Here is a 21,497-nt window from a genome sequence, read left to right as displayed (position 1 = left end):
AGAGTAATTTAATTTTTTTTTGATATTTTGACAATGCTCTGTAACAATGATATTTTGACTAGCATATCATCTTTCTTGATGAATTATCAGGCTTTATTCTGCTTTTCTATTTCATTCTTGTTGCTACTGATTTTCATTCTGATACATAGAACAACTTCTGGTTTTGGATAATATTTTGTTCTACTCTTTTGTTTGTTGTTAGGTCGTTTGCATTCTTATAGGCTATATATGTATGTTGGGTTGTGGAAGAATTTATAAAGTTTAGTACATCTATTTCTGGGAAAAGCCAGCTTACTAATCCTATTGAGGGTCAGTAACCTATTAAGGATTAGTAGTCTATTGAGGATCAGTAGCGCCAATCACAAAGCCCAAGTCTCTATAAAATTAGTTTGAAACAGTGAGTGGTATACGCTTGAGTGGAATGATGTAATGTAACTGAGTGCATGCTGCATTCACAGTAATTTTGTGTAAGGCAAGTTGGGTTTCCTATTTGAAATCTGCATTGATGCAATGGCATGCCTCCGTTTATGAATTTAGCTAGCTCAGCTTGATATCATCTTATCAATTCTTTGAATGTGTTTCAATAGCTTCACAATTTCATTAAAGCTGCTGATTTCTAGCATATGTATGTTTCATTGCTTTGACAATGTGGGATGCATGATATGATTTCTTTATATTTCTTATCTTTGTACCCTATGATTGTGTATTGAGGAGAGTAAATAGCCTATTGAGGGTCAGTAACGTTAGATTTGATGCCATTTTATATACATTCTAAGAAATTTATAAGTTATTGAGGGTCAATATACTTATTAAGGATCAATAGCTATAGTTTTTGATACTTTCCTTTGCTTTGTGTTCAAACCTTCTTAGCCTTGCTGGCTTTGGGTGAAATATGTGTGCAGCTTTGCTTAACTATTACTTTGTTCTGTTTGTATTCTAAGAAAAAGATCTCATCTTGATTGAAATTTGAACATCTATACTAAAAATTTTATTTTTGAGTAGTGGGCTTGTGTTATTTTTTAGTCCTCTATGTTTGGTGCAAAATGTGTGACTAGTTTGTGATTGTTATGCTTGAGAATTTTGTGTTTCTTTTGGTTTAAAATTTGTCTTTGATGTTCTATCACAACATAGGTAGGATTAGATATATGGATAATGAGTAAGCTACTAAGGGTCAGTACATTTTCATAAAGATATTCTATTGAGGGTCAATGCTCATATATTCGCATATCATATACACAGATTAATCGCAATGACAAAGGGAAAGGGGAAAACACTTGTTGAAGAAGCAACCTGTACTTAAAGGACAAGACAAAAGAGGAAAGCTGCTGCAATCAAAGAAGATGATACATCAATTGAAAGGAAGAAGATAAGAGCACAGAGACCAAATCACATATAGTGTAAATGTAATTTGCATGCATTATGGGCTACTATCAACACCTATAGAATAGTGACATTGTTGGAGAGAAAAGATCCCACATTAGAAAAGTGACAGATAAAACATAACTTATAAGTGGATGGATCACACTCAATTGTACCGAGGCCTTTTGTAATTATAACCCAACACCTAACAGGTGGTTAAGTTGGGGCAGTATCGGTACAATGGTCGGCCACGGGCCACGCTTGTCGCTGTTTAACATGGTATCAGAGCGGGTCTCTCTCCAATTGCGTCTCCAATTGTCATGGGCCCAAATTTGGGTTCCTTATATTGCCATCGGAAAATTCCGATTGGATTGTTACCAAGTGTCCGATGTGAGCCTTGGATTGTTATATTGACCAAGTATCCAATATGTACTACTAGAAATATGCTAATAGACATCACGTCATTTAAATCGGTTAAGATTTCACGCAATGTAAAAAATTATTTTAACATCGGTTTCTGAAAAACCGATTTCTATTTATATAATTAACATAAGTTTTTATTGTTGACTGATGTCTAAAATTTGGTTCGAAAATTTTAAAAAACGCGGAAAGCCTGAGTTAAAAGTTTTTGTGCAAGCGGGAACAAAATTAGAGTTGGTCCGTTTCCCACTTTACCTCACTCACTAGAGACCCATTTGCTCTGCTCTTCCCCAAAACTCTATGTCTCTATCCCTCTCTCTACGTCCTGATCAAAACAAAATACAAAACTCTAGAAAATGATTCTCTATCTCACTCTCTCCCTGTCCTAATTGACCCAAACCACAAAACCCTAGAAAACAAATAGATTTCTTTGTGGTTAGCTCGGAGGTGGACTGGACGGAGCTGTGTGGTCATGCTTCTAGTCGTGGCTAGAGGACGAGCAGCCTAGCATTGACTCGTCGGAGGAAGGCAAAGAAGATGGTGGCTCCGGTGAGTCTACCCTGATGGTCGGAGATCGGTGACAGAAGAAACAGAGTCCTCCATATCCACTTTCTCTCTCCTCCTTCTCTTTCTCGTATGTGCTTTTCTCTGGTCCAATACTGTGATCCTCTTCGGAGCTCTAGCTGTAATTGAGGTAAAAATTTCTGCTAATTCATCGATCCAGTGATCGGGAGTTAAAAATTATTTCTAGATACTTGACTTGATACACATTTACGCAAGCGTACGTATCATTGTCAAGATAGGGAAGTATTAAGCCCAAAATTATCGTACCACGGGGATTACTGGCTAACCCACAATCCTTGAGTAGTCGGAACTAAAGTCACTAAGCAAACAGAAGAAAAATAAAATAAAATAAAATAAAACTAATCTAAGGCACCAAGCCTTAGCAATGCTCGACTTTGATTTTCACCAAAAGCCTAATCAAAACTAAGAGCCTAGTAATGGCTGGCTATTTACAATGAGGCAGAAATTGTCATTCTAAATTGTGATTGTAATTTTCTAATAACTAAATTGTAAGAATTTAAATGAGTGCTTTAACTAACAACTAAATTAAATAAAGGAATAAAAAATAAGAAATGGAAATTAGGTCACTAAGGTATCATCCTAGCCAAATTCAATGCACAAATATGTTCCGACAATGGTCAAACAATTTATAATGGCATCAAGAACCGTACTCAAGGCTTTTCAAGGCTCATGGGTCAATAGATTCCTTAAAGGGTATTCCTACTCCCGATCAAGGGTCGTAGAAACTCAATTAGGACAATCTGGAGCCTTGGTAGGGCCTCTGGTTGCACCAAAAGGCGAAGAGTCCTAGAATCAAGGTTCCCAAGCTAGCCAATACGGCAATCGAAATTGGTATTGTAACTAACCATGTTCTAAACTAGTGTCCTAGCCATAAATTAGAGAAGTGATTAGTCCCCTAATTTGTTCTAGACATGCTCATCTACACATTCAAGAGTTACAAGCTCCTAATCATGCATCTAAGCCAAATATTATATAATAGAACATATGCCAAACATAAAATTCAAAACCATTACATCAAAACATATTTATTACATTAAATTCATGCTAGGGCTCAATCCCTAGTTTCCGAAAGAAACTACTCACTACCCATCAACTAATCAACAACAATATGTGTTGTAACATTTTAATATTTTATTTATTATTGAAATTAAATTTGGGTGAATTTATTTTGTGTTTAATTTCTGAATTTATTTGTGTGTTTAAATTCAGAATTTATTTTGAATTTTATTTTGTAACTCATGGTGTTTTATTTTGATTTATTTTGAGTTTTAATTCTTGTAACCTATGGCTTTTGGTTACTACCCTATTAATGGTAGGGAGTGTCCTAAGAGCCTATAAATAGCACCATTTGTTGCATGCTAAAACACATCAAACTTTTACTCAACTATTCACCCATCAACTTTCTTTCCAAAATCCCCCAAAAGAGTCTTGTGTGTTTCTTGGCCAAAGAAAGGTGTTCTTTTGGTGGAGCTTTGGGTTCCTCCAATTTGTGCAGATTGGTGTGAGCCACACAACTTGTTGTTGGGCTGTTGTATCCTGGAGGGGACAAGTCAAGAAATTTCTGGTGCACCAGCATTGTTCCGCAGAGGGCTTGAATCTCCTTAAAGAGAGCGAGATACCCGCGCCTCAGCCTTTTGTCAACGAGTTTCTCATATAGAAATTATAATCTTATTGTAATTTCACCATCAATTTTAAGGAGATTCAAAGAAGATGGAGCGTACTCAAGAGAAGCCGCTTGACAATGTGGGAGATCTCAACAAGCCTTTCCGCTTCAAAGGTGCACATTTCAAGAGATGGAAGGGAAAAGTTCTCTTCTACCTTAATCTTCTCAAAGTTGCCTATGTGCTAACGGAGAAGAATCCATCAAAGAAGAGTACCGAAGGCATGAAGGATGATGAACTCCTTGCTCATGAAGAAAAAGTTGAAAAATTTCAAAAAGATGAGTATAATTGTCGGTACTATCTCTTGAACTGTCTTGCTGATCATTTTTTTGATTATTATGATACAACATATTCTTCTGTCAAGAAAATTTGGAAAGCATTACAGAGCAAATATGACACCGAGGAAGCTGGTGCGAAAAAATATGCTGCAAGCCGTTTTTTCCGCTATCAAATGGTGGATAGCAAGTCGGTTGCGGAGCAAGTACAAGACTTCCAAATGATTGTAGCTGAAGTTACATCTGAAGGTGTCAAAATTGGTGAAAATCTAGTGGTGGCTGGTATCATTGATAAACTTCCACCTTCATGGAAAGAGTTTCAAAAATCCATGCGTCATAAACAAAAGGAGATTTTCTTGGAGACTTTGACGACTCGCATCCGAGTTGAGGAGGAAGCAAGAGGTCAAGATGTTCTTATGCAAGATACAAACAATGACACCTCCAAGGTAAATTTAGTATCTTCCAATAATAATATGCCCAATGGTCATTTTCATAAAAATTCTCTTATGCAGCCAAAGAAGAAAAATATGAAAAAAGTTGGTAAACCTCACCAACAGAATAAAGGCAAACCAAGCTATGTGAATAAGAACCAATATCCTCCTTCAGAAAATAAGCAACAATATACTTGTTGTTATGTTTGTGGCAAAAGTGGGCATATTGCTCGAAATTGCAATTATCGAAAACGTGAGGCTGTTCCTCAAGCTCACGTCACTGAAGAACCATATGTGGCAATGATAACTGATGTAAATATGGTTCAAAGTGTTGAAGGATGGTGGGCAGATTGTGGTGCTAATAGGCATATCTGCTATGATAAAGATTGGTTCAAGAAATACACTCCTTTTAAGGAGCCCAAAACAGTTATGCTTGGAGATTCACATACTACTCATGTGCTTGGAACTGGTGAGGTGGAACTCAAATTTACTTCTGGTAGGGTGCTAACTTTGAAAGATGTGTTGCACACACCCTCCATGAGAAAAAATTTGATGTCTAGTTATCTTCTTAATAAGGCTGGTTTTAAACAAACTATGGAATCTGACCAATATGTGATCACCAAAAAAGGTGTATTTGTGGGCAAAGGTTATGCTTGTGATGGCATGTTCAAATTGAATGTTGAGAATAATAATAAAGCATCTACTTCAGTTTACATGCTCTCTTCTTTGAATTTTTGGCATGCACGTTTATGTCATATAAATAGTAGATATGTGGGAATCATGAGTTGCTTGGGTTTAATTCCTTCAATGCAAAAAGATTTTGAAAAATATGAGACTTGCAGTAAAGAAAAAATTACTAGAAGGCCTCACAAAAATGTGGATAGGGCATAAACCAAGTTTGGGTTATCTTAGAGTTTGGGGTTGTCTAGCCTTTGTGAGGTTAACTAACCCTAAAAGACCAAAATTGGGTGCTAGAGCTACTACTTGTGTTTTCGTTGGATATGCTTTTAATAGTACAGCCTATAGATTTATTGATGTTGAAAATTATGTTGTGATTGAATCTGGTGATGCAATTTTTCATGAAGAAAAATTTCCTTTTAAATCGAAAAATAGTGGGGGTCAAGAATCTAGAGAAAATATTTTTACACAACCTAGTTCTTCTTCTTCTAATTTACATATACAACAAACTAATGAAAATGAACCTAGAAGAAGTAAGAGAGCTAGAGTTGAAAAAGATTTTGGCCCTGACTATTATGTTTATAATGTTGAGGAAAATCCTATTTCTTTACATGAAGCTTTATCATCACCAGATGCAATTTTTTGGAAAGAGGCTGTGAATGATGAAATGGAGTCTCTAATTTCTAATAATACTTGGAAATTAGTAGATTTACCAACAGGTTTTAAAACCATTGGGTGTAAATGGGTCCTTAGAAAAAAACTCAAACCGGATGGAAGTGTAGACAAATATAAAGCTAGACTTGTTACTAAAGGCTTTAAGCAAAAACATGATCTAGACTTTTTTGATACTTTTTCTCCGGTTACAAGGATTACGTCCATTAGATTATTGATTGCTATTGCTGCAATTCATGATTTGATTATTCATCAAATGGATGTGAAAACAGCTTTTCTAAATGGTGATTTAGATGAAGAGATCTATATGGACCAATCAGAAGGTTTTATAGAACCTGGTCAAGAGCACAAGGTATGTAAGTTATCTAAATCCCTTTATGGTTTAAAGCAGGCTCCTAAACAGTGGCATGAAAAATTTGATTCCTGCATGATTGAAAATGGTTATAAATCAAATGAATGTGACAAGTGTATATATTATAAATCTTGGAAAAATTCACATGTTATTATTAGTCTCTATGTGGATGATCTACTAATTTTTGGCTCAAAGTTGCATGTAATTGATGAGACAAAAACTATGCTTAAGAGCAATTTTGATATGAAAGCTCTTGGTGAGGCTAATGTTATTTTGGGCATGAAAATAACAAAAACATGTGATGGTATTTTTCTTGATCAGTCACATTATATTGAGAAAATGTTGAAGAAATATGATTATGTTGGTGACAAGCATGTGTCTACTCCTTTTGATTCTAGTGTTCACTTATTTCTTGTTGAAAGTGAAAATGATGTGATTAATCAAAAGGATTATGCTAGCATAATTGGCAGTTTGCACTATGCAACTGACTGCACTAGACCTGACATTGCGTATGCAGTTGGAGTACTTAGCAGGTTCACAAGTAAACCAGGTAAAGAACATTGGCATGCAATTGAGCGTGTTGTGAAATATTTGCTTGGTACCAAAAATTATGGATTATTTTATAAAAAATATCCTGCTGTACTTGAAGGCTTTTGTGATGCCGATTGGAATACTCTGTCAGGTGATTCTCTCTCTATCACTGGTTATATTTTTACATTAGGTGGATGTGCTATTTGTTGGAAATCAAAGAAGCAAACAATAATCTCTAATTCAACCATGGAAGCTGAACTTATTGCTCTAGCTTCAGCAAGTGAAGAAGCAAATTGGTTGAGAGATTTATTGCATGAAATTCCTTTGTGGGAAAAACCTACACCACCTATATTGATTCATTGTGATAGCACTGCAGCTATTGGTAGAGTAAATAACCGTTATTATAACGGTAAATCCAGACCTATAAGAAGAAAACACAGTACTGTGAGATCATATTTGAGTGATGGAATTATTAATGTGAATTATGTTAAATCATGTGATAATCTTGCAGATCCGTTAACTAAGGGCTTGGCAAGAGAAAAGGTCTGGAATACATCGAGGGGGATGGGATTGAAGCCCATATCATCATGAGCCATATATGAGGACACCCAACCCGGTGATTAGAGATCCTAAAAACTGGGTTCAATGGGAAAAACGAATCATAAGGTGGCCGTAAGAAAAATGCACTATATTTTCTTACTCATCCCTATGATGTAAGTGCATTAATCTTGTAACGTATATGAAGGTTGAGTTCACTTAAAATTCTTAATAAAATCTGTAGCTCATATGAGTGGGATGTTATAGTTACAAGAGCATCCTTGACAGATTTTACCTATATGAGTGTGAGAGTGGGGCCGCTCACTATGAGAATTGGGCTTATTCTTGAAATATACTCATGAAAACCGGGATAAGCACAAGGCCGTAACGTGCTGGCTAATAAAGCTCATATTAACACCTGAATTATTATGTGTGAGCAGTAATTCTTATTTTCCCTTAAGTAGTTGTAGTTCAAGTCTGAGACCACTATCAACTCTGGAGTAGGGATTGCTGTTTCACTAAGTGAAGGTTCAATGCAGAGCACACCTTCATGAAGCATAATGGTTTGTCTTTGGCCGGTAACTTTGGTTGATATTTTTTTAAAAAAATTAAAATGAGTGGGGGAATGTTGTAACATTTTAATATTTTATTTATTATTGAAATTAAATTTGGGTGAATTTATTTTGTGTTTAATTTCTGAATTTATTTGTGTGTTTAAATTCAGAATTTATTTTGAATTTTATTTTGTAACTCATGGTGTTTTATTTTGATTTATTTTGAGTTTTAATTCTTGTAACCTATGACTTTTGGTTACTACCCTATTAATGGTAGGGAGTGTCCTAAGAGCCTATAAATAGCACCATTTGTTGCATGCTAAAACACATCAAACTTTTACTCAACTATTCACCCGTCAACTTTCTTTCCAAAATCCCCCAAAAGAGTCTTGTGTGTTTCTTGGCCAAAGAAAGGTGTTCTTTTGGTAGAGCTTTGGGTTCCTCCAATTTGTGCAGATTGGTGTGAGCCACACAACTTGTTGTTGGGCTGTTGTATCCTGGAGGGGACAAATCAAGAAATTTCTGGTGCACCAGCATTGTTCCGCAGAGGGCTTGAATCTCCTTAAAGAGAGCGAGATACCCGCGCCTCAGCCTTTTGTCAACGAGTTTCTCATATAGAAATTATAATCTTATTGTAATTTCACCATCAATATGTATCAAATTAAAGAGAGAAAGGAGAAGAGAAGTGGGAAGTAACAAGAACAAGTCACAAATTGCTATAGAGCAATTATGACAAATCTTGATTTATGGCTCCTCTCTTTTACCCAAACTCAAATCTTGATGTTTCTTAACAAATTGATGAAGATTTGTTGGTGAGGATATGAGAAAGAAAAAGGAAATGGAAGAAATTGGGAGAGGGCAGCCCTTTGGGCTGCTCCCTTTTAGCTGGTGCGGCGCTGTGTATTGAGGTGAGTGAAGATGAGCTCCTCAATAGGGTTTTGGAATATATAAATCTATTGGTCTTCGTTGTGGTTGCCAGCCAAGAGAAATTAAAGGAAGAAATTATCAAATGCGGGTGGGAGCGTGCAAGGAAGAAATGGAATGTGGTCTGCCACATGTCAAAGCTAGATTGGTTTCCAACCAATTAAATAGCAACTTATAATTGTAATGGCTGCATGTGATGGCTGTGGCTGAAACCAAATATAATCAACAGTTTTAAAGGTCTGATTAATTAATCACACAACTCTATTTCTCTTTTCTGCAATTTTCTTTTCTTTCTTCCCCACTTGCCACAATCTCGAATATTTCCATATATATTGTCAAGGGACTAGTCGGGTTTCTCTCTCTAGCTTAGATTGACTATAGTTGACTTGGCGTTGACTTTTTGTCTTTTTATCCGAAACTCTAATTTGCTCCAATTTTTGCAATTTTCTTTTCTTTTTCAGCAACTCCACTTATTTTCTACAAAATAGATAAAAATGGATTAATTGCATAATAATTAACTCGAGGATTAGCTTAGTTATAGTGTTTTAGATATAATTACACATATAGAAGTGCGTGTAATCAATACTATAGTGGAGGGTCATCTTGGTTTTGGTTTTAAAGAGTTGAATTTGGCTTTCATTGTGTATAAGCAATTAGTTGTGGGAGAGTTCGAACATGGAGAGGCCCATGTGGAAGGTTAGCTAAAGAAACTTTATCTCTGCTTTCTAATTGAAGAAAGTTTGGTTTTTTATTTGGGTTTTGAGGGTGAAGTGTTATGGGATTTGATAATGGTTTGTGTTTATGTTTTTCATGATAAAGTTTGAATCTTTTAACTGGGTTTTTGAGTTTAAAATTATGGGTATTTGGGTTTGACATGTGTAGGTTTTGTTATTTGTGATTGCTGAACTGTAAGCATGTGGCAATCTCAAGTGTATATTCATTGTGAAATTAAAATTATATGTTTTAATTTACTGCATTTACCTGGTGTTGCTTTTCTTGACACCAAGGTAATTTATCTTTTTGTGTAATTAGAGATTTTTTTTTCCTCTCTTCTTGATCTGGAAATTTCTGTAATTTGTTTAAGTACTTGCTGAAATTGCTGTATATGTTGGATATGAAGACCATCTTCTTTTTCCAGTAGTTTCTGCAGTCCTTCCTTTTAGGGATACCTTGTTACAGCATACAAGAATCAGATCTAGCTTGTGATCTTCTTTCCAAAATGTCTTCTTCAGTTCCCCTAGACTCTGGGTATGTCTACTTATTTTTGTTTATCCTTGTTCCCCTCAATCATGCAGCTTCCTTTCCTAGTCTTTTGATATAGTGTGGCATGTTATGCTGTCAGTGTTGATCTAGGCTAATGATGAAATTGAATCTTGTATACACATGTGAATTGGGTTGACAATTTAGCAGTGTAACATGTCATGGATCGCTTTCTTTCATAACGTGAATTAGTTAACTAACCATGAGGTCATGATCATAAACAGGATTTATGCAGAGACTTTAATGTCAAACCAACCCAGTTGGTTAAACTTCTCTAGCAGTAGCACATATTTGACTACTGAAGTAGAAGTAAGTGCTACTTGGCCCCTATCAGTTTCTACTATGTTTGAAACAAGGAGAAGTCCTTTGAGTTCATATTGATGATTCAACATGATCTTTTTTTTTTTTTATCATAACCTGATATATAATAAGAGTTTCTATTGGGACCTCCAAATCTGCTCACTTGACCTCATTCTATTATAAATTATTAAATGACATATATAACCTACTATAAAATGACTATTAAGGACAATAATTATACAAAAAACAATGGTTATATTTATTTTCTCTAGACTTTCCAATTCAATAATATTAGATTGCATTCTTTATTATTTTCCCTATTTATTTTTATTTTCCAATTTCACTACATACTCATTAAAGTATTCATATATATATATATATATATATATATATATATATTAAGAAATAAAACTATGATTAAGATAAAAATATATGATATGTACATTAAACGCATATTGGTTAGGGAGAACAAAATAAATTGTATTATGCCCTAAATCTAAATCTATCCATTATATTTGTAAAAAGAAGAAGAAAAAAAAAGAGCTAGCAAATAAAAATAAATAAATAATATTTAAATAATTAATCACGAGGTACAGAAAATAGAGAAACATTAAGAAAAAATGATTAATCTTTATTTTTTTTAATAGCCAAAAAAGAAAAAGTAAATAAAAAAAATCACATAATAGTTCATGTTATTTTATTTTTATTAATTTTTCAAACTTAATACCTTGTGTTTGATTTTTTTTTTTATTGGATAAGAGATTTATGTTGTTTGATTAAGAAATGGAAATGTAATTAAGATTTATAGAGTAATTAAATCATTAAAATGACTAAGTTTTTTATTATAAAGATCTTAGTTTGTTTGTAAATTAATTATATGAGTGAGGTTATTTGAGGAACTTTAGTGAGGTTTAATAAGTAAATTTAGTATTTGAAAATTTGATAGGAGGTGTGAAAAGCATAGAGGTCAAGTGAACTATATGCTCGGGCATTTTTAAGAAAAGGAGAGCCACATCCAGTGGAACCTGTAATTGATAGTAGCAGGTTTGTCCTATTTTTCCATAAAATTGTACAATCTATATGTGTCTTGTGAGGTTTATATATCAGTCTACTACAATACTCACGTAGATTGAATTTATTGAGCCTTATAACTTATGTGAATTTTATTTTTTCATTCTGAGGGTGTTAGCAAGTTGGTGTATGTTTGTAGAGGAGAACATTAGTGAGCTACTGGCCTCTTTTAAAATCTCTTTTATAATGAATTCTATTAGCCATGTATATAAAGATGCTTTTGATTCTTTTTCTTATCCATTTTTAACTTGCAAGGTAGATCATCCCCCTTTCTGCATCTTCCAATTGATTTATAACAATATAGAATATAGGAAAAGAAAAGGCATGATTTGAGAGAAACCAGCTAGCGGTTGCTAAAATCTTAAAACAGTATAGCAAAACTTATGTGCAATAATATGTGTATATCCATTCTAGACATGGAAACCCATGGGTACAAGGCTCTGAAACTTTTATAGATGCATGTTAGTGAGACATGGCTAAATTTCAAAGCCCTTAATCTGGGCATGTTGGTTTAGTATCATAGATGGGAGCTGGCTACCTTTCAAAAATGTTGTATTTGTTACTTTGAATTCATAGATATTGTTACTATAACATTGTCATCTTATCAAAGAAAAAAAAATAGGATAAGAAAAGATGAAAATGGAAGATAACTATCCTATGTGATCTCTGCATTTTCCTACAAATGGTTTCTGAAGGATAGAAAGTAGGATATCCCTAGAAGGCCAGGCTACACTGATAAGGTGAAGTTAGTGCTTAGATACAAATGTGATGGACATTAGAGAATATACAGGATTTCAATTAATTGTCTTATGTACTGGAACATATTTTTAACTTGTGCTTATCAGTGCACCACCATGTGGTGATATAAACCAAAGACCTATATGCCCTACAGTTTTTGCAGAGTAATGATGTCACATTTTCTTTTTGATTTACTTTATTCTACCCCTTATAGAGTGTTGAGTTTACTGACTAAAAAATAAAAATTGTGCCAGACTTTTGGAGCAAGTTAAAGCTTCCTAGAGGGTTTTATTCACTTTTTTTCCCGTTATTTATTCACCTCTGGTCATCATTACTTTTAAATTTATGCAGATGGTCAACTTCGACATGCTTTCATTGGCTTAGGATTTCAAGAAAGAACAGAAGCTTATGATTTTCACACAGCCTTGCATAATCACATGCATGAAGTATGTTCTATACATACAATACTTACAATATTTTTCTGGTCATCTTTTTTTTGCAACAATCTTGATGTGGTAGGGAGAGGAATGTTATTTTCTTTTCTTTTGTTGTTGTATATGGAGAAGTTTAGGCCATATGTCCCCTTCGGATAGAGCTCCTCTGCAGTGACTTTTCTGCAGTTTTTATGAATTTCATAAAATCTGCGCCATCAATGGAATCGAATAGTTTAGAACTATGCCACATCATCTTGCATACCATTTGGTTTTTTGTCCCTTCACCACTGACGACAAGTCTGTAACTCTTGCCATCAACAGTTTTCTCTCTCTTGCTTCATCTCCAAATTTATCCAGAAAATGTGATTTTCTTGTATATTGCTGCTTTCTAAGGAGGGAGTTGTCGACTCTAAATTGTTTGGGTTCTGATCACTTTTGGATGTTTCTAAACAGTATTTTCATAATGAGAATGGAAGAATGCTTTAATCCCAGATTTGTGTAGTGGTATGGGTGTTCATTACTCAAATTTGTTTCATGATTAGGAGCACTCTCCAATCTGCGAAGGCATATTTTCTTAATCGATTGTTATGATTTTCACTTTTCATCACATAAAATGACATCTCACATTTATGAGTAATTTTTTGCGAACTTGATCAGAAAATTAGATGAGGAAGAAGACTAAATTCTGAATCAAGATCGAAGCAGCCTATCTTCGACCACTTTATCATACAATCCCACAACACAACAATCGTAAACACGTAGTCCCCAAATCAATTTTCTCCCTGAGTCTCTAGGTTGTTTCTGTATTCTGCAGATGGATTTAGTTGAGAATTTGGTGTTGCTTCCCTTCACTCTATCTACAAGTGGTACGAGCAGTGAGAAGAAAAACCAAGTAAAATAGGAGATGGGGTGACGTGACGGTGTTAAGTATTTTGGGTTATGAAAATATAAGAAAAATGAAGGCATATGATGTGGCACATTGTGAATCATTTGATTGTTTATGTGGCACAGATTTTATGAAATTCACGTAAATTTACGCTTTCTAACTTTAGAGGATCCGGATCTGTCCCCTTCTCCCTACTCTTTGTACTTGTTTTTATCAAAAATAGTATTAATGAGAATTTTCTTTGTTAACAACTTGTATTCTCATTCTGATATTTTTCTAGTGAAGATTTATACACATAGGGAGCTAATCACCTTTAAACTAGAAATTGAAGCAAGAAGAACGAAAAGACAACTACAATGAAAAAAAAAACTTATGTTATAAATTACTAAGAACATCAGTTCTATAATAGTAGATTGTAAACTGATGTTAGTAAAGAAAATGTACATCGGTTCCTTAAAACGAACCGATGTCTAGAAGCATTTTAAACATTGGTTGGTTAAAAGGAAGCGAAGTGTGGAGTAATTTTAAACATTGGTTACTTAAAATGAAGCAATGTGTGAAGTCATTCTTAATATCGGTTGCTTAAAAGTAAGCGATGTATGTCATGATTTTTAACATCACCCACTAAGACATCGGAATTTTTTTTATTAGACATCAGTTAGGAACTGATGTGTATGAACTTTATTCTAGTATTGATGAGACTTGTGTCCCAATTTTCAATGTGGGAATTGGATTGTTAATTAATTTCACGTGCAGACCTAGAGCTAGGTTGCACGTGAAAGGACATGTTGGAGAGGAAAGATCCCACATTGGAAAAGTGACAGATAAAACATAACTTATAAGTGGGTGGATCACACCCAATTGTACCGAAGCCTTTTGTAATTAAAACCCAGCACCTAACAGGTGGTTAAGTTGGGACAGTATCGGTACAATGGTTGGCCACGGGCCACGCTTATCGCTGTTTAACAGACATAAATGTTACATTGCAAGAAGTTGTTTGTACATAAATCAAACAAACTGCAGAGTTAATTTGTTACGCTATTTGAAAACTGTACATATTATTCACATAAAGATCACCATTTCTTATGAGAAGACACTTAAGCGACAATCGAGTACGAAGCACAAGTTGCAATACCTACATCAAAATCATAATATCAATGAAAAGGTGCACTTAGAAACACACAATTCACATTGATAGCAGCTCATTCAAGCTTCACTTACCACACATGTTCTTCCCATACTCCGTCTTAAAATAGCCATTATCACCCCATCTTTGTCCCCAAGAGTTCTTGATGAGCCAGTATGGGACACCGTTCTCCACTCTATACCCAACAACAAGAACAACATAGTTCACATCATGGCAACAAAAATAGGATCAGATTAGTGAAAACTAAGCACACACAACATTTGACAGCTTCTCAATCACCTAATTAGAAAAATTTAACTCACCATAGAGTGTTGCCGCATGTTTCACTGGTGTAAACTCCTGACTTGTACAATTGAAAATTATTGACCACCTGAATAGGTATAGTTCTCATTAGGCACTCTAACTAGCTAACACTTTAAACTCAGCTTATTATGATACAAATAATGACACACAAAAAAAGGAACAGAAGACAAACCTATTGAACCTCAATAACAAAGGCATCATCGTATTTTTTGTTTTTAATTTGTAGCGTGCCGCTGCACTATATGTACGAGCAACAATACATTTAAGTTCTATTTCTCTAACATTTGCTTAAATTTCAAAATTAAGCAAATGTAATCAATTCAACTCACAACTCATCAACTCAACAATCAATTCAACCTGATGGAATCAACTATGCTTCACTGTATACACAGACAATTACAAAAACCCTATACCTAATTTGTTGAATGAAACTTGTTGGAATGATACACTTTCAAGTAATTGAGCAAAAATCTAACCAAATTGGAAGAAGAACAAATCTATTAACAACTAAATCAACAACATGCAAATTTGCAAAATCAAAACAAACCGTCAAATACACAGTTTAGCAAGCTCATGAAATTGCAGGAAAATCATCAAATATACAAGTAATCGAAGCAAATACAGAACCAAATTCGAAGAAGAGGAAGCTATTAATCACTAAATCAACTAGAAAGAAAAAAAAATCAAAACTAACATGAGCTGTTATTTGAATTCAGATTCTTCATGAAGAGAAAACGTGTTCGACTCGAATCGATTAAGATAAACAAACAATCAGATCGAGCTCCATTGAAATAAAAGCTCCAATTTGCTTCCAACAATAAGCTCAAGTTCTTCGAAGCTCAAATTCACTACTGAAATCAAAGCTCTAATATGCTTCCAACGAATTGCTCTTCGAGTTTTTTTTTCTAGAACTCTGAAAATGGTAGTTCCATAATTTACTTGTTAACATAAGTTATGTAAGAAATTTGGGTTATCTGGCCGCAAGGAATTGGGCTTTGCGCATGGATCTTGCGCACTATCGCAAGGGAAATATGAAAAACAGGCCTGCTAATGGTAATTTGTTAAAAGTGTAAGTAGTGATAATTTGCTATCAGATTTAATCTATATATATATATATATAATTTATTTGAGAACCATAGTATTTTTTCTTTTACTTTTTTAATCAAACTCAAAGCCAGGTGCTAATATATATTCATCTAAAGCCAGAATATGTCTTTACATTCCCTTCTACTGTCATCTACAGACAGACAAGAAGATAGTGATAATACCCACAGTGGTACATAGAAATAGACCCACTCATTAGACATTCATGAACCAAATTCCTTTTTTATAACCATCCATACTGTAATATATATATATATATATATATATATATATAATATAAAATAAAACTAAGGTCTGGATTAACAAAAATATCTTTATAATTGTCTCTTTGTTCGGCCCTCCAAGAATCAATTGTTGATTCCACTACTAGATGAAAGTACACTAATAATGTAGACAACTCCCTCACAAAATTTTTCGTGGTTGAATTAATAGAGATAAAAAAAACAAAAAAGAATAACAAATTGTTGAAAGTACTTATTTAACTGTTCAAGGGTGTTTTGGTAAAATTAAAGAGGTATACTTAGCTTTTTAAGTATTCAGAAAAGTGAATTGGAGGTTCAATAAGTAGGAGATGTCCAAATATCAAATTTGGAGGTCCAACTGGAACCATCTAACCCAAAATCGGGTGACAATATATTCATCACAAGTCAGAATAGGCTGTTACATACCCGTCCACTGTCATCTATAGACAGACAAGAAGATAGTGGTAGTACCCACAGTAATACATAGAAATAGACCCACTCATTAGACATTCAAATACATAGATATAGCAGGAATCCTCCTTTGGTACTACTCCAGAGGCACTAGAGGTAAATAAAGTGCACAAAAGTGGCTTCCTAAAAAGAAAATTATTGAAAAAAGACTAAGCTAAAAACGTACTATAGGCCTAAGGAAAAAATGCTCCAGCTCAAATTACCAAGCCCCAAAGAGAAAATGCCCAACAGGACTAGCATGACCTAAGCCCAGGCCTCATCTCTTTCACCCGCTAGACGCATGTATAGCTCCTGTTTGGACCCAAAATGAGCATTTTGGCCTAACAAGGCGTGTCTTGGAGAAATTGAGCCAATATCAGTGGCTCAAGCTATATATTGTCTACAAGTTCGAAATATATATTTAGAGGCTAAATAAAGCCTACTATGGAAGCATGAAAAGTCAACTTTAGCACATTTTCCTACTTCGGCTAGGAGAAACCGAGTTAAACAAGGAAGGAGGGGCGGCAGACTAACCAAATGAAATCTAAATGAGATAAAACTTTTCAGATTAATACTAGACATCCCAAGGATCATTTCTTATGAAGAGTGTCAGAGCTATTTTTGAGTGGAAGGCCTTCAAACAATTAGTCCAATTTTCTACAGAAGCAAAACTAGAAAACTGGACCTGTAAGAGGTCCAGCAGCATTTCCAGCTCAACCGCATGGAATAAATCTCTGAAAATTTTTCGAGATGATCTACACTCATAGTGGAACATTTTTTATGAAGAAGTCGAAGGCTCATTCTGAAGTATTGGTGGAGAAATAATTGAAGGAATAAAGGGGCAGAAACTGACCTAAAACCAGCTCAACATTCATCATGTTCACGTTTCCTACCCACATGAAGAAAGTTAGATGCTTTTCTCTTTTTCCTTGGATATATTTTTCTACTACAATCTCTTTAATAGATCATCATCACTTCCATGTTCCTGCACCTTCATGCTTTCATTTCATTTCATCATTTCTCTATCTTTTCCATATTTTACAAATCACTTCCATACTCCACTTTTATTATTTTTCTTCCACTCATCATTTCACTCTTCTTTTTCTTCCCTATATAAACACCTTCTCCTCTCATTCTCAAACACACATTCACAACATCAAAACATCAAAACATCTCTAAGATGATCTAAGTTCTCTCTAGAGCAACCTCTCTAAGAGCAACTCCTCTCCTTCTCTTTCTCTTACCGGTGATCACACTCCTAGTCCTAGTCTTCTCAGAAGCCGACTTTCAGTGCCACCAAACCCTCTGCCAACGTACTTCGGTCCTAGTTTCCTCGGAAGCCGATGGTAGTGCTGCAACCACACCGGTTACAGAACCAGCCAAGCAAGGGTAACGCCCTAGCAACCCAGCCAAGCTAAAGTCACGCTTTAGCAAGTTCTCCTCACTTCCTAGTAGTTCTCGCTCTGCTCGATCTACAACATTGAGTATCGATTGTGATTTTGAAGAAGCTCAGCAAAAGTCCTCACCACGAGGCACAAAGAATCCCACGACGAGGTTGGTGCTCTCCTCGTCCACAATCGCTTGAAAGAAGTCAGGTCAAGGGACACCCCCGACGACCGCACCGAACGGTGCTGGCACGCCCGCGCAGAAAAGAGACTGTTGACCAGTTGCAACAAAATTGGAGCCAAACATTTTGGCACGCCCAGTGGGACTATACTAGAGTCTTTTTGCATTTGTTCGCCATCATTGAGATGCCAGGGGAAAATCTTTACCAAAAGAAATTCCTAAAGTGAATAGATGGTCAATGTTGCCACCACTAGCGATACTGCCATTAATGATGAGTTTATGCCTATTCCCATCCCAGAGGGGGCAAGCATTGAGGAACAGCTCGCAATCATCATGGCCAACATCGAGAGGCACAAAGAAAAGAGAGCCAGGGACATGGCCAGTTTGATAGCAAAAACAAAGCAGAGGTTTCGCGATTGGGACCAACAAATTGAGCAGAACGCTCGAGAAGCTAGAGAACAATTCCATAAGCCTTTCTTGAGCAGCGACAAACAGACCACTCAACATGCCGCGAACATCACATTTGAGTTCACAACCTTACGCGAGGAAGGTTCCAGCTTGGCTAATTCGCAGCAAGGCGAATTGGAACGTCAAAAACCTGCTCGCGAAGAGGTCGTTTCTGAGACTAACTTGCCTATAGGTGGCAATCAACCTAAGGGTCTCACTGGTGAGTCACAGCCTTACACAGAGGCTATGCATGGAAAAGGTCATCAACAAGATTGTTCTTCTGACAATACAATTGTCTCTGAACAAATATCTGATTTCTCCACTGATCAAGCCAAATATGTGGCTACTGATCAGATGCATGGGGGGCAAGATATGACCCATGATCATCCCTTTGATCAAGAGAAGTTGGTGACAGTTGGCGACAAACCCGATCTTGGGACACCGTCATCTCTCAAATTACAATTGAAGATCATGCCTCGTCAACCAACAAAGATACTTGGGGGGCAAGATTACCCCTCTCACGAGCCAAATTCCTTTAAATTCTTCAACACGAAGTATCTTTGTTTCTTTCCTACAAGCTCTCACAAGGGGGGTTTTCATGCTATAAATTTGTACGCATCGGAGCTTGGAGTAAAGCATAGATGGCCTCCCCCGTGGCCTTTTGGAGGTTAGCCAAACATAGTGCTGCTAACTTCTTTCTTTGTTTTTAAATTTCCTGTCAATTTTTAGTTTTCACTTTTATTTTCGTCATTTGTGAATCATAATTGAATAGGTGAAGTCTCTTTTGTTACTATTGGCCTAAACTTCTTATTGGTGCCTAGTTCAGGTCCCTTAAGGTTAAGGGAGGCTTTTATTAACGCTTGTTGAACTGTCTTCACACTTATGACCTTTCTCATCTTAGTAAGTATAGCCTATGTGAAATGGTGTCTAGAAAGGGGACAACGTTCATGACAGGTTCTTGAATCCAAAAGTGCATGCAAATGGGCCTAAACCACTATGTGGGAGTAGCTCATGCCAAAATGGATTCTGCCTCTCTTGTTCGCCCTCCCCCATCTGGCCATTTCAGTAAGGTTGCCCAAAGGATTTGAAAGAAAATTTGTGTCTAGACAACTATACTTGGGCCGCATGTCTAAACCTTGATTCACAATGTCTTATTAAAAAAAAAAATACAAAAATACAAAAAGAGTTTCAAATTTGTGCGTCGCGGAGGATGCAAAAAATTGTGTTCTTGCCTAATAGTGGCTGGAACTTGCTAATATACTTAAGAGGCCATTGGTATTGGTCTGGGCACATATACAAGAGGCATTTAATATGCCTAGTATGGTATTAGCAGTGGAGGAGGTCAAATCAATATTTTTGCCAATAATTGTGGCGAAAGCTGGGTTACGAATTGTTAGCAGCGAAGTGGTTTTAATTACATGGTCTCGCAAAGGATGGTTCGCGAAGGAAGACTGGCGATTAATATATGTATGCTCACTATATATAATTAAGAGGGAGAGAGGCCACTGTTCAAGTAATTTTAGTCAAGCCAATACAAGTGGCTTTGGAGCAACGACATTATAAGAGCAGTGCTGATTCAAGACCTCTTCAGTCAAGACGAAGACCTTTTGACTTCGAGGTCTGGGGGGCAATGTTTGGACCCAAAATGAGCATTTTGGCCTGACAAGGCGTGTCTTGGAGAAATTGGGCCAATATCAGTGGCTCAAGCTATATATTGTCTACAAGTTCGAAATATATATTTAAAGGCTAAATAAAGCCTACTATGGAAGCATGAAAAGTCAACTTTAGCACATTTTCCTACTTCGGCTAGGAGAAACCGAGCTAAACAAGGAAGGAGGGGCGGAAGACTAACCAAATAAAATCTAAATGAGCTCAAACTTTTCAGATTAATACTAGACATCCCAAGGATCATTTCTTATGAAGAGTGTCAGAGCTATTTTTGAGTAGAAGGCCTTCAAACAATCAGTCCAATTTTCTACAGAAGCAAAACTGGAAAACTGGACCTGTAAGAGGTCCAGCAGTATTTCCAGCCCAACCACATGGAATAAATCTCTGAAAATTTGTCAGGATGATCTACACTCATAGTGGAACATTTTTTATGAAGAAGTCGAAGGCTCATTCTGAATTCTTGGTGGAGAAATAATTGAAAGAATAAAGGGGCAGAAACTGACCTAAAACCAGCTCAACATTCATCATGTTCACGTTTCCTACCCACATGAAGAAAACTAGATGCTTTTCTCTTTTTCCTTGGATATATTTTTCTACTACAATCTCTTTAATAGATCATCATCACTTCCATGTTCCTGCACCTTCATGCTTTCATTTCATTTCATCATTTCTCTATCTTTTCCATATTTTACAAATCACTTCCATACTCCACTTTCATTATTTTTCTTCCACTCATCATTTCACTCTTCTTTTTCTTCCATATATAAACACCTTCTCCTCTCATTCTCAAACACACATTCACAACATCAAAACATCTCTAAGATGATCTAAGTTCTCTCTAGAGCAACCTCTCTAAGAGCAACTCCTCTCCTTCTCTTTCTCTTACCGGTGATCACACTCCT

Source organism: Rosa chinensis, chromosome 6 (genome assembly GCF_002994745.2).
Source record: "Rosa chinensis cultivar Old Blush chromosome 6, RchiOBHm-V2, whole genome shotgun sequence".
NCBI classification, from domain to species: domain Eukaryota; kingdom Viridiplantae; phylum Streptophyta; class Magnoliopsida; order Rosales; family Rosaceae; genus Rosa; species Rosa chinensis.
The sequence above is the reverse complement of the archived record's forward strand: the minus strand, read 5'-3'. Positions refer to the sequence as shown.